Below are 15320 nucleotides of genomic sequence, written 5' to 3'. Positions count from 1 at the left end.
CATACACACAGGTAGAAAGATTTGACACCGAAAGCCTCTGGTTCCAAATCAGAAGGTGCCTCTTGCAAAGCTCACAGAACTAGTACCATAAGTGCAACTTGGTAGGACAGATTGAGCCTGGCTGGCCTACCCTGTGTGACCTAGGCTTGGATGCCTCTCTGATAAGGCTGCAGATTTCAACTCGTTGAGAGACTCAGTTCAACTGAAAACGTGGCCAGCTTCTCCACCTACGAAACTTATTCATAGCCATAGAAGCTGAGAAAAAACACTTGTCAGTTTTGCTCAGTGGGAGAAGGACCAGGGTCATAGTTCTTATTGACCAAGACCCCTGTGACAGGTTGGATCACAGAAACCCCCTTGGGGCTGCCAACTGATGTGTCAAGATTACTTCTGCCCCTGCTTTCCCTGCCTCCCAGCTTGGGACTTCAGCGTCCAGCCTGATTTGAGCCAGACATGCCAGTCTGCTCCAACACAGACCCAGGGTCTGAACCACATACCCCAAAGCTGCAGACTTAACTGAAAGCAGCTTAAGAAGTGTTCCTACCTATAACACTCAGTTGCCCAACTCCCAATGGGGTCCAAACCCCAAATAAATCCGTTTTACCCTGTATAAAGCTTATTTAGGGTAAATTCATAAATTGTTCACCCTCTATAACACTGATAGAGAGATATGCATAGCTGTTCCCCCCCCCCCCCCCCCGGTATTAATACATACTCTGGGTTAATTAATAAGTAAAAAGTGATTTTATTAAATAAAGTAAGTAGGATTTAAGTGGTTCCAAGTAATAGCAGACAGAACAAAGTGAATTACCAAGCAAAATAAAAGAAAACATGCAAGTCTAAGCCTAGTACAGTAATAAAACTGAATACAGATAGAATCTCACCCTCAGAGATGTTTCAATAAGTTTCTTTCACAGACTGGACACCTTCCTAGTCTGGGCTGAATCCTTTCCCCTGGTACAGCCCTTGTTCCAGCTCAGGTGGTAGCTAGGGGATTTCTCATGATGGCCGCCTCTCTTTGTTTTGTTTCATCCACTTATATACCTTTTGCCTAAGGCAGGAATCCTTTGACCCTCTGGGTTTGCACCCCCTCCTTCTCAATGGAAAAGCACCAGGTTAAAGATGGATTCCAGTTCAGGTGACATGATCACATGTCACTGTAAGACTTCATTACCCACTTGCCAGCCAGGAAGACTTACAAGTAAAACAGAGCCATCTACAGTCAACTGTCCTGGTTAATGGGAGCCATTAAGATTCCAAACCACCATTAATGGCCCACACTTTGCATAACTACAATAGGACCTGAGAGTTATATTTCATATTTCTAGTTTCAGATACAAGAGTGATACATTTATACAAATAGGAACACACTCAGTAGATTAGACGCTGGGCATCACAAAATGGGGAAGAGATGGCCAGCCCTCTGTGGAGATAGAGGTGGTTAGGGACTTTTTAGAAAAGCTGGACGTGCACAAGTCCATGGGGCCGGACGAGTTGCATCCGAGAGTGCTGAAGGAACTAGCGGCTGTGATTGCAGAGCCATTGGCCATTATCTTTGAAAACTCGTGGCGAACCGGGGAAGTCCCGGATGACTGGAAAAAGGCTAATGTAGTGCCAATCTTTAAAAAAGGGAAGAAGGAGGATCCTGGGAACTACAGGCCAGTCAGCCTCACTTCAGTCCCTGGAAAAATCATGGAGCAGGTCCTCAAAGAATCAATCCTGAAGCACTTGCATGAGAGGAAAGTGATCAGGAACAGCCAGCATGGATTCACCAAGGGAAGGTCATGCCTGACTAATCTAATCGCCTTCTATGATGAGATTACTGGTTCTGTGGATGAAGGGAAAGCAGTGGATGTATTGTTCCTTGACTTTAGCAAAGCTTTTGACACGGTCTCCCACAGTATTCTTGTCAGCAAGTTAAGGAAGTATGGGCTGGATGAATGCACTACAAGGTGGGTAGAAAGCTGGCTAGATTGTCGGGCTCAACGGGTAGTGATCAATGGCTCCATGTCTAGTTGGCAGCCGGTATCAAGTGGAGTGCCCCAAGGGTCGGTCCTGGGGCCGGTTTTGTTCAATATCTTCATAAATGATCTGGAGGATGGTGTGGATTGCACTCTCAGCAAATTTGCGGATGATACTAAACTGGGAGGAGTGGTAGATACGCTGGAGGGGAGGGATAGGATACAGAAGGACCTAGACAAATTGGAGGATTGGGCCAAAAGAAATCTGATGAGGTTCAATAAGGATAAGTGCAGGGTCCTGCACTTAGGACGGAAGAACCCAATGCACAGCTACAGACTAGGGACCGAATGGCTAGGCAGCAGTTCTGCGGAAAAGGACCTAGGGGTGACAGTGGACGAGAAGCTGGATATGAGTCAGCAGTGTGCCCTTGTTGCCAAGAAGGCCAATGGCATTTTGGGATGTATAAGTAGGGGCATAGCGAGCAGATCGAGGGACGTGATCGTTCCCCTCTATTCAACATTGGTGAGGCCTCATCTGGAGTACTGTGTCCAGTTTTGGGCCCCACACTTCAAGAAGGATGTGGATAAATTGGAGAGAGTCCAGCGAAGGGCAACAAAAATGATTAGGGGTCTGGAACATATGAGTTATGAGGAGAGGCTGAGGGAGCTGGGATTGTTTAGCCTGCAGAAGAGAAGAATGAGGGGGGATTTGATAGCTGTTTTCAACTACCTGAAAGGGGGTTCCAAAGAGGATGGCTCTAGACTGTTCTCAATGGTATCAGATGACAGAACGAGGAGTAATGGTCTCAAGCTGCAGTGGGGGAGGTTTAGATTGGATATTAGGAAAAACTTTTTCACTATGAGGGTGGTGAAACACTGGAATGCGTTACCTAGGGAGGTGGTAGAATCTCCTTCCTTAGAGGTTTTTAAGGTCAGGCTTGACAAAGCCCTGGCTGGGATGATTTAACTGGGAATTGGTCCTGCTTTGAGCAGGGGGTTGGACTAGATGACCTTCTGGGGTCCCTTCCAACCCTTATATTCTATGATTCTATGATTCTATGATTATAAGCTTTGTATTGATACCTTACAAGAGACCTTTTGCATGAAGCATATTCCAGTTACAGAATTTTCACGCTCATTAGCATATTTTTATAAAATCATATAGAGTGCAACGTCACAACCCCATAGTCTGATAATGCTACCTGTAGGTGGCTCGTATAGTGCACATGGATGCTTCATTCAATCTCTCTTGATCAGTTCATGATCTGCTTCAATATTTATCTAATTCACACAGCGAACACCTAATCTGATCTAACATCTATTCTTTATCAATAAAGTAGCATATCTAAGGTACTTGTTCAACCACCAGAATAACTGAGCACCTCACAATCTTTAATATATTCATCCTCACAACACCTGTGTGAGGTAGGGCTATGCTTTTATTCCCATTTTGCAGATGGGGAACTGAGGCACAGAGAGATTAAGTGTCACACAGGAAGTCTGTGGTGGAGCAGGGAATTGAAGGCTGACATCCCAAGCTCCAGTTAGTTGTCTAACCATTGGACCATCCTTCCAAAGAAGCATATGCTCTTCTAAGCTGTACATGACGTGAATGAAAGACCAAAATAGTTTGGGCAGGGATGGTGTCCCTAGCCTTTGTTTGCCAGAAGCTGGGAATGAGCCACAGGGGATGGATCACTTGATGATTACCTGTTCTGTTCATTTCCTCTGGAGCACCTGGCATTGGCCACTATTGGAAGACAGGATACTTGGCTAGATGGAACTTTGGCCTGACTCAGTATGGCTATTCTTATGTTCTAATGCCCACTAATGGTGCCAGCCTGTGCCAATGAAACAGGCAAAGAGCCAAAAGAGGGGCAGAGACAAATCTACTGTATGCAGCCTCTACAAAAATCTATTTTAGGAAAAATGGAGTTGTCCAAGTGAAAAAATAACCCCCTAGACAATTACCTAAATGCTACTTATAGCACTAGTACAATTTATTGAAAGCCAAACCCTTCCCTTTCCATTTCCAATGTAATCTTATAGCTTCACAGTGCAGTATTTAGCATTCTGTAAAGGATACACAGAGAAAACAAAGAACCATAATTTCCTTACTTACTCTTGAAGGCCTAGGGAGCTAAAGGAAGAGGCTGCAATGTTCAAAGACCAGTAGGGAACTCAGATTAAATTGAGTTTGGTAACCTCAGGTTGGTCCATACAGTAACCTGTATATTGAAAATTCTCTCCCTTAATCTCTCTATACTGGAACAGAAAGGTAACCATTGATAAGTAGGGTCTCCTTGAGAATCAGACAGCATGGCTTCTAAACTCTTAATGATTTCCCAAAGGCCAGTGTGGGGGTTAATTAATGTAGGCTTTGGGGGACTGGATAAATGAGGAAATTGGTAATAGAGTGTGAACCTTTTGGCCTTTAGCTCCCTAGTTTAAATGTGGCATGTCAGTGATGATGGAAAGTTATCATGTGACAGGTGTTCAGAGGTCTATGTGAACTGTGTTGGGGGGTCTCACTTCAGTTCCTGGAGGTTACGTTTCTATACTATAAAAGGACCCTTCACAATTGGTACTACGTATTGTCCTTTGATGGTGTTCTTTGCAGGGAAGGCAACAACTAAATGGATCCCGGAGAATGACCAAACTGAGACACATAAGCAGCGTGCGTTAGGGAGCTTGTGCCACCAGAAATAAGCTCAATATGTCATTGGTTTGACAATACAACACATGATGAAAGCATATGTGTGGTGTTGGGGGGTGGGGTAGTCCTGTACCAAACATTCATTGCAGCTTTTGATTGTCCAAAAATACAATGATGCCCAAATTTAAAAAGAATAAAAGGAGAAGGAGCTACAGTGAAGGAAGTGCACGGTAGGACTAAATACTGTTGAGAGATTCACCTTCAGATTGCTGCTCTGTTTTCTCTGATTTCCATCTGTAGACGGTCAGTATTTGTTCATATCCCTTTTTCCCCTTCACCATGGTGATGTTCTTCAAGCACTCGCTTGTTCATCCTCCATTGTGTGTCTCAGCTTCCACTTCCCTCCCCCCGTCATTAGGATACAAGTAACTGCCCTTATGTTTGATTGCAGGAACTTTTATCCTATGAGGTGTGGGGAAATCAGGCCTTTTGAGTCCCCTCTCTGAAAGTGGGGCGGAGTTCACAAGAACACTGTATTTTCAGTACCTCACCTGAAGTACTGATGTTCTGGTTTTGGGAAGCGTAGAGTCCCTGCAACTGCTTCATGCTCAATAGAACTGGAGGTGGAGCCTAAACTCCCTTCTTGGTCATACCTCATCCTAAACCACAACGGAAGAATAAGAAGGAGGACAAATAAGAATGTAAAATCTTTGGAGCAGGGTCTGTGTCTTCTTGTGTACGTGAATGGTGTTAGCACATTATAATAGTTACTGGAATACAAATCACTAATAATAAATAATATATAATTAAATAAAACTTAAGAATAATTAAGGCCCTGAGATCCATTCAAAACCCAAATTCATTTAGTTGCATCTTTGCTGTGTTGGCAAATCCCACCGATACAAGCTCTCAGGAGCTCAGAGACTGACTGGATTGTTTGGCTTCAAACCAAACTTCAGCAGAATAATTTACTTTTCAGAGTCAAAGGGACGTTTTATTTTATTTTGACTGAGAAGGAAATCAAAAAGTAGTAGTGCGGTATAGTAGTTAGCACAAAAGAGTGGGAGTCAGGGTTCCTGGATTTTCTTCTCAGCCCTGCCATTCATTGTGTGATGTGACTTTGGGAAAGTCACGTAAGCTACCTGTGATTTAGTTTCCTCACTGGTAGAATGAGTAGGATAATCCTTACCTACCTCGCTCACTTGCTCTGTGCCCTTGGGCAAATCATTTAATCCCGCTGTACTTCAGCTCTCCCTGGAAAATAGTTATAATACTACTTACCTATCTCACAAGGGTGTTTTGAAGACTGATTTATTAATGCTTGCAAAGATCCTCAGATAGAAGATGTTGTAGAAGAGCAAATTATTGGTAATATTACCACTAATTCAAATCAGACCTTGACCCCAACATGTGGCTTGAAGGTGATGACTTAGTACAGGGAACTCCTTTACATGCTCTTTTTGAATTTTTGTAACAACTTATATTTACAATATGTGTTGCCTTTCACCCAAAGAATCTCAATGTATTTTACCGACTTAAGTTGAGGTGCAGTACCATGTCACTATATGTTGGGATCACTACCCTCCACTGACATACATGACTTATGGTGAAATGTGTGGCAGCTTTTTATCAGTGAGCAGCAAAATACAGAGCAGTTTAGGACAGGAAGTGAAGACTGCTATAGCCAACTGACACTTCAGGTGGAATTTTCATAGGCAGATAGTAATCACATTGGACTTCAATCAGCACACTGAGGATAACACCTCATTTATCCTCTTGCAAAAACTGTTATGGGATATTTAATGTCCACAAATGGTCACTGTGAGGACCTCAGCTATGTGTCTCATCAGCTGTAACTTTACCACTGCCCCAGGATTCCCTTTACCCCCTGGATATTTCATGTTCTTCCTAAAATCTTCTGTCAGATCCTTTATTGCTCACCTAAGGCTCAGCCCAGAAAGGTGCTGAGCACTCTGGCTCCCATCCAGCAAAGCACATTCTTAGCTTTGAGCAAGTGAGTAATCCCATTGATTCAATTCAAAGTAAAGGGACTATTATTACATTATTTCAATTGACATCAGGACTACTTACACTTAAAGTCAAGCATATGCTTAAATGCTTTGCTGGATTGGGGCAGAGTACTCAGTATTGGGCAGGATTGGGTGGGCCCCTGTTCACCTTCTTTGTTGTACATTGCTCCTCTGCTGCTAACAGTCCCTGAGAAGTTGTTCTGTTTACTTTTTGATTCTGCCTCTTGAGTCCATGTTTCTTCTATTACTGTCAATGCAAGATTGCCTGTGTCTCTGCATAATCCAAGGTTTATCTTGGCCAAAGTCATATCACCTTGAGAATAAAGTCCAGATGGTACATCCTAATGCTGCAGGATCTTGCTATGTTTAGAAATCCTAGTTTGTTATTGTGGCACTTTCTAATATATTAGATAATATATTATATTAATAATATATTAGAAAGTGCCACACTATATATACACGCCACAATATATATACACCAACCATAAAACCTAATCATTGGGTAGGTCCTTCTCAACATATTTCTTTCTACTTGTCAGCTAGAAAGGATAAAATATGGCAGGTTTTTTATTTGATTCATAATAGGCTTTGAGTGGCTTGTTATGTAAATTAGATTCTGTTAAACTCAGCTTTAAAGTAAAGAAAACTAAATGACTATTTAAAAGAGAAAGGTAACTTAAATGTTTGTGTAAAATTCCATTCATTGAATGGAAACAAAGAAATCAATCTAGCATAGAGGGTATATTATTCGGATGGGGGGCGGGACAGAAAAAGTGAAATATTAAAAGCCCTTTCTTATTTTTTTTGCAAAATGCAAAACTTTGGGTATAACAGAAAAAAGCTTCCTTTAAAAATAAAAAAATCCCCAGATCACCCACTCTCCAACTATAATCAATTATGCTAACAGCTTTGGAATTGCCTCGGAGTCTGTCATATGGCTGTGTTACTAATAGGTTGTTGATACTGCCTTGTTCTACAAATCCTTCATGAGCCCTCTACACAAGCCATTTTATGAATAAAAAAGGGCTGCTTCCCAGTGGATGTAGGTGTTAGACAGCATTGCAAAGCTGCACACAGTATTATCTACATCCCCCTGGCACACAGGTCTCTCTGTTTCATTACATTGTTTCTTTCTCTCTATCTAATCTGCCATCTGGGAGATGCCTACACTAGTTGTTGGTTTTGTGGTTTTTTTGGAGAGGTTCCCAGAAATTTCCCAACATTGCTACCATATGTTTGGTTCCAGTAGTGGTAGCTACAGGGGGAGCTTTAGTACAGACAAGGCTCAGGCAGTGGACACCATTTTAAACACCAGAGGTGAAAGCCTAGCCTCATTCAAGTCAATGGAAAACTACCATTGACTTCAATGAGGCCATAATTTCTCTCCAGGTTGTTTAGACCTGATCAGAACAAGTGTATGTGATGTGGTACTTAAAATCATGAACAGGTAACAGCAACAGTAGGAAACTTGAGGTCAAAAATATTATTTAGCTAAGGCCCTAGTTTCATACTCTTGCAGCCCAGGTATGGATTCTGGAATTCACAAGTCCAGATCCAGTCCTGTAAAATAAATCACTGTGTGGCAATCAGGAAGTCACCTAACCTCCATGTCACTGAAGTTTCCCTTCTGCAGAATGAGAATACATACAGTACTAATATTTGGGTGCCCTGGGGGTGCTGTGAGAGGAAATATGTTATGGGCTCATTAATTAAATATTAATCATTATTATTATATGCATCCTTGAGTCAATCCTTTAATTAATAGCATGTTATCTAGTTTCAAGTGCTGTTGCAGGCACAGAAATTAGAAACCCCTGGATTTCAGTATGTGCAGACAGCAGACATGCACAGAGCTAGTATCTGAATAGAATGCAGAGAACACAGCAAATTGCATTGTTATCCTCAGCAAGTTGGATTTTCATTTTACCAGTTAATGAGAAATCATGCTGTAAAGCTAGATTTCAGCTACGGCTTTCAAATCCTTTTCCTTTTTGACTCATGTTGCCAATGACGTCTGAGCATTTTGATACTGTATGTGATATAATGACCCTGAACCCAGAATAAAAGCTCAAAAAGGAGCCGCAGCTCATAGGAAACTTAGAGCACCTTTATGAGTCATATCTTAGTTTTCATATTTTTGTATTGAATTATCAAAAATGTTAAGTGCAAAAATGTAAAGATATAAAACATATGCAAGGATTTGCTCCTCAGTTTGCTAACATGCCATGTACAGAATCTCTGGACAAAAAGAGCCCAATGAAGTTGAGGCTTAGTGGGCTTTGGTTTATGCCCTACGTGAGGCATTTTACACCTTTAACAAGAGCCACTGTAAATTAAAATCAGAAAATATGCATGGTCCTATCAGATTAAAATCTGTAGCTTTTTCAGGGACAAAGTCTCAACCGTAATATAATGGAGGTGCTGAATTCCAGTCATCTTCTTTTGTTTGCTTTTTGCTCCTCACTGAGTATTTCATCTGGCATAAAATATATGAGGTCAAATGCTGTCAGTTACATACTGAGATAACTGAGGTGAGCAGGACCGCAGCAGAACTGCTTACCTTCTCTCTTGTTACTATTTTCCTAAGGGACAGCACTAATTCAGTCTCCACATGGAGTATCATCAGTGACCTCTTTGAGTCCATTTCACATTATTGGGATGTGTGCAGAAGCAGACTCAGGCAGAAACAGCATGTTTGGTTGTATATAGGGCAGCAGGGGTGAAGAGGCACTGAAGTAATGCACCTAATTTATCAAATTCTCTTGCAGTGGTGGCCTGGGGGCAGGAGGTGGTTACCATACCATCACACTGCCTTTTCCTTCCCTGCATGCACATCAAACACAGCACAAAGGCTCCTGCTGGACCCTGGCTGTGTTTCAGTGGCAGCACTGGAAGCGTCTCCTGTCAATCACTGAGAGGAGGTGCTAATACAGCATGGCAGGGGACTGAGAGTTTGATGGATAAAGCATACATACATACTGCACATCCTTAGTAGCTTCACTGAAGTAATTTAAAATAGATAAAGCCTGGGGCCTGATTTTTCCTCTCACTTATACCAATGTAATTTAACTGCCATTAGTGTAATGCTTCCTGATTTGCAACAGTGTAAGAGAGCAGAATTTGGCTCAGTACTGTACATAAACAGGGGGCCTTGATTACCAAGAGTAACTCCATTTTATTCAGTTGGAGTACACTAGTATAAATGACAGCAGAATCAGGACCCCTAGACTTTACCATTGTCACGTGACAAAAGAGGACTATTAATTATATGAACATAATGTATTATTAATATATTAGAACATGAATATACCAAGAATATATTAAGCAGGAATGCAAATTTAATATTGTGATATACTAAAGAGAAAAACTGCTAAAGAAATATAACAACACAATATTATTACAAATAATCCAGCTCCTGGAAAATGATAGAGAGATTCCCTTCCTTTTTTGAAGCTTAAAGCTCTAACTATTACAACGCTCTGCCAGAAGCACTAATAAACTGAGTGAATATCCAGAAGTAGGTCATCTTTGTTAATATTTAAGAATACTGTGTTTCTGTGGTTACTTTAGATCTCCCACCCTCTCTCTCTCCATCAAACAGAGGCACAGCCTGATTCTGACATCACACTGCTTTTACACCAGCTTAATTCCATTGACCTTAAAAAAGTTCCTCCTTATTTACAGCGATGTAACTGTATATGATCATATGATCAGAATATGGCCCATATCATACTGTACATCCGTGGCTGGAATTAAGCCTTGTGTTGCCCACACAAACATATAAGTGAACTCCAGGGTATCAGAACGCTTGTTATGTTATGCCTTATCCATCAAACTCTCAGTCCCCTGCCATGCAGTATTAGCACCTCCTCTCAGTGATTGACAGGAGACGCTTCCAGTGCTGCCACTGAAACACAGCCAGGGTCCAGCAGGAGCCTTTGTGCTGTGTTTGATGTGCATGCAGGGAAGGAAAAGGCAGTGTGATGGTATGGTAACCACCTCCTGCCCCCAGGCCACCACTGCAAGAGAATTTGATAAATTAGGTGCATTACTTCAGTGCCTCTTCACCCCTGCTGCCCTATATACAACCAAACATGCTGTTTCTGCCTGAGTCTGCTTCTGCACACATCCCAATAATGTGAAATGGACTCAAAGAGGTCACTGATGATACTCCATGTGGAGACTGAATTAGTGCTGTCCCTTAGGAAAATAGTAACAAGAGAGAAGGTAAGCAGTTCTGCTGCGGTCCTGCTCACCTCAGTTATGTTGTGAGGCAAGAGGCCAAATGCCTCCAGCCCCCTGAGAAATGTGCAGAGATCCCACAGAACCACTTTTAAGCCATGATTGGAAGTCCACTGAAGTTAATGGAAAGAAAGACTCCCATTTATTTGAACAGGCTTTGAATTAGTCTCTTACCCAAATATGTCTGTTTGTTTGTTTGTTTGTTTGTTTGTTTGTTTGTTTGTTTGTTTGTTTGTTTGGTTGGTTGGTTGGTTGGTTGGTTGGTTTCTTTCTTTCTTTCTTTCTTTCTTTCTTTCTTTCTTTCTTTCTTTCTTTCTTTCTTCCGTTTGGTGATATATGACTGTAGAGCTGGTGAAAGCTGCTGGGTTGACAGCCAGGCAGCTATGGTTCATATTCAGTTGTGATGTAAAGGGTGGTGAAGTACATCAGACCTGAGCCCTGTGTTTTGGGAATATTTTCCCATATTCACTGTTGCCAACAACATTCCTGCCAGTCAGCTCACTTCCTAGAATATTCACTGAAAGCAAACACAGCAAAAAGAGGGTATCAACAGACAGACAGGGCAAATTAATTTCTAAAGTCCAATGAATATTTCCCAACATTGAGTCAGATCCCCAGCAAAGTGTAAATCAGCAAGGTTCATCAGTCCATTTTTTGGCAATATTTGCTCAGTCCTGTGTGTAAATTACACCCAGTTAGCACACCCACTGATTGCCAGATGTAAACAATTTTCCACTTACTTTAATTAACACCTATTTTCTGGGTAATTTACACCAAATACATAACTATTTACATCCCTGATGATTTTGGACCAAAAACATCCAGGGGAGACAGACCCACTTTAGATTGAATTTGGGCCTACGGCTCAAATGTTTTGTTTTTAATTATTATGATTTAATATTTGCATTGCAGTTGCTCTCAGAAGCCCCAGACAAAATCTGGACTCCATTGAGCTCAATGCTGTGCACACACGTATAAAGGTACAGTCCCTGCTCTGATGAGTTCCCTCTAATGTAAGACAAGTCTGTGTAACAAACTATAAGGGGAAGCGGATATGAGGAGGATGAGGGTATCATCAGTAAGAAAACAAGATTACATCGGCTACTCAGAGTTTAAGGCCAGCAAGACCCATTAGTCTGAATTCTAGATTTCACTACATTTCACTCCCTTGTGTTTAGCTACAGCATCTCTTCCACAAAGGCATCCTGTCTTGATCTGGCAACATCAAGAGATGGAGAATCTACTACCTACCTTGGTAGTCCCAAATTAATGATTAATAACCCTAACTGTTAATAATGTGTGCCTTACTTCTAATTTGAATTTGTCTGGCTTCAGACATTGGTTCTTGTTTTGCCTTACTCCACTAGAGTAAAGAGCCTTTTAGCACCCAGTATTTTCTAGTTCTTTTTTGAACCCTGATATGGTCTTGGCCTTCACAACATCCTTGCCAGAGGATGTTGTGAAGGCCAAGACTATAACAGGGTTCAAAAAAGAATTAGATAAATTCATGGAGGATAGGTCCATCAATGGCTATTAGCCAGGATGGGCAGGGATGGTGTTCCTAGCCTCTGTTTGTCAGAAGCTGGGAAATGGGCGACAGAGGATGGACCACTTGATGATTGCCTGTTCTGTTCACTCCCTCTGGGGCTCCTGGTACTGGCCACTGTCGGAAGACAGGATACTGGGCTAGATGGGCCGCTCTTATGTTCTTATGTACTTGCTGGAGTAAAGAGCCTTTTAGCACCCAGTATTTTCTCCCCAGGAAGGTATTTATACACTGTGATTGAGTTATTTCTCAATCTTCTTTTTGATCATGTAAACTGATGGAGCTCTTTAAGCATCTCACTGTAAGGCATCTTCTCCAGCCCTCAAATAATTTTGGAGGCTCTTTTCTGAACCATCTCTAGTTTTTCCACATTCTTTTTAATATGTGGACATCAGAACTGGACACAGTATTCCAGTATTGGGCTCACCAATGCTGTATTCAGAAGTTAAAATCACCTCCCTAATCCTACCCATTACTCCCGTTTATACATCCAATGATCACACTTGCCCTTTTGCCACATCACCACACTGGAAGCTTACGTTGAGTTGCTTGTCCCATCTGTCCCCTAAATCCCTTTCAGAGTCACTGCTTTGGAGGGTATAGTCCCCCATCCTCTGAGTATGGCCTGCATTCCTTGTTTCTAGAAGTATAACTTTGCATTTGGCTGTATTAAAACATATTTTGTTTGAATGGTCCCATCTTACCACGCAACCCAGATCACTCTGTATCACTGCTCTGTCATCATCGTTTCCCACTCTGCCAATCTTTGCAGCAGCTGCAAATCTTATCAGCAGAGATTTTATGTTTATTTCCAGATCACTGATGAAAACGTTGAATAATGTCAGGCCCATTACTCGTCCTTGTGGAAACCCACTAAAAAACCCCCATTCAATAACGATGATTCCCCAATAACAACTACTTTTTGAGATCTGTCAGTTACCCAGTTCTTAATCTATTTAATGTATGCTCTACTGATATTGTACAGCACTACTTTTTTTTAATCCTGTGGTATTATGTCAAATGCCTGACAAAAGTCTAAGTATATTACGTCTACATGGTTACCTTCATCAACCAAACTTGTAATCTCATCAAAGGATGAAATCAGATTTGTCTGACAAGATCTGTTTTCCATAAAACCATGTTGACTCATATTAATTATATCCCTATCCTTTCATTCATTATTAATTGAATCCCGTATCAATTTTTCCATTATTTTGCCCAGGATTAATGTCAGGGTAACCAACCTTTAGTTACCCAAGTCATCCCACTTGCCTTTTTTTTTTTTTAACATAACATAACATTAACATAACATTAGCACTCCTCAGTCTTCTGGAATTTCCCCAGTATATCAAGATTTATTTAAAATTGGGCCAAAGATGTCCTCAGCCAACTCTTTTTAGGACTTTTGGGTGCAGGTTATCAAAACCTGCTGATTTTAAAATGTTAGCTAGCCGTGTGCACAACCTTGACAGCTCTAAATAACGCAAGTCAAGCATCGGGATTAATTTGTTTTATGTATCCACATGTATGGTATAAGGATGCAATTGTATATCTAGCCATTCACAGAACATATTGTCTCACGTTCCCCATTGTCCCCCACCAGTAGACTTCAACCCCGGCCTGAAGGGACCATCATTAGAAGTGAGATTGCAGTTCAGTTTGCATTTGTATAGATTGATAAGGGAAATAATTGTAACAGAGATGGAATGAACTAGTCAATGACAAAGCAGAGAAGACATAACCAGTACCGGTCTTACATAATGTGACCAGCAGTGTGGGAAGTGGCCAAGAGGAATTCATCTCTTATCCTCTCCCTCGACTCTCACCCCTTTCACCTTCTTTATTACAAAAAAAAGAGTTGTTTTTGGCCCTCAGTTGCCAAAGGGACAGCCACCTGACTGCATGTGCAAAGGACCAGCTCTAGGCTGTGCCACCACACTGTTCGCATTGTCACTGGGCACCGAGCTGGGTAGTCACTGTTAAAAATGGTTTCCTGATCTTTGATTTGTGACAGCTTTTTCTTTTCCTTCTCACACGTCTTGTCATGGCTGAGAAATATAATTTGGGCTTCACTAAGAGGCCACAGGGCCTTTCTTCTCTTGTTAATTAGTTATAACCCTTGCCTAGTATCGATGTTTATGTCTCTTTAGATGGCTGCTATCTGCTAACCACCATTCTGAAAGATTACAAAAGGACCATGAAAACGAGAGCCAGGGGACAGGCGGATGGATGGATGAGAGACGCCTCTATTACAAGGAGCAAGCACAGAAAGCTTGGATTAGGGTGAACAGCTGGTATGGATTCAATAATCAACTGCTGTGAAAGAAAAGCCTATTTTTTCTCATCCCATGGCATTAGAGAACAGGATACCAGAGCTGCCAACCTTACAATTGAAATCTGCCCACACAGAATAGCAAATTCCCCTTGGCTCACATTTAAATGCTCCTGGCTCATTATTATTCTATACAGCCTTGAATACATACATGTGGTCTGCATATTACTGTCTGCAAACAGAGCACTGCACTGCCTCTCTCAGCATGTCTCTGCCTTCATTTCAACACTACGGGGAAGTGCGAAGGGGGGCAGGAAGGAAATAGGCTTATCAAGTTTACAGATGCTGATGAGAATATTGGTTTGATTCTTGCTGTTGGGTTAGTACTAAGTTCCACACAGGCAGCAAGTTTGGACATTTAACAGGCTTAGGGGTCTTTCTCTGGGACAGCCCAACCAGCCCCTTGCAAAACACAAGCCCCAGGGCCAAGCCATCCTGCACCAGTGAAACACCACAAGTATTCAGTGAACAGTGATGCATTCGTTAACCTGTGAGAAAGCCCAACAGTACATGTTGATATCGGTAAACAAAGAGGAACACCAGAGGTGTGTGC

General features: G+C 41.8%; 1 long non-coding RNA gene across 1 annotated transcript; it reads right to left on the bottom strand.

Annotated features, from left to right (window-relative positions):
• Positions 1 to 2349: 2349 nt before the first annotated feature.
• On the bottom strand, positions 2350 to 11401 carry LOC125638445 (uncharacterized). The gene is made up of 3 exons (XR_007357230.2): positions 11064 to 11401; positions 5811 to 5871; positions 2350 to 5276 (listed from the first exon to the last, which is right to left on the bottom strand). It is a non-coding gene; the product is annotated as an uncharacterized LOC125638445 (long non-coding RNA).
• Positions 11402 to 15320: the final 3919 nt, after the last annotated feature.

This window comes from Caretta caretta, chromosome 6 (assembly GCF_965140235.1).
Source record: "Caretta caretta isolate rCarCar2 chromosome 6, rCarCar1.hap1, whole genome shotgun sequence".
NCBI classification, from domain to species: Eukaryota; Metazoa; Chordata; order Testudines; family Cheloniidae; genus Caretta; species Caretta caretta.
The sequence above is the reverse complement of the archived record's forward strand: the minus strand, read 5'-3'. Positions and strand labels throughout refer to the sequence as shown.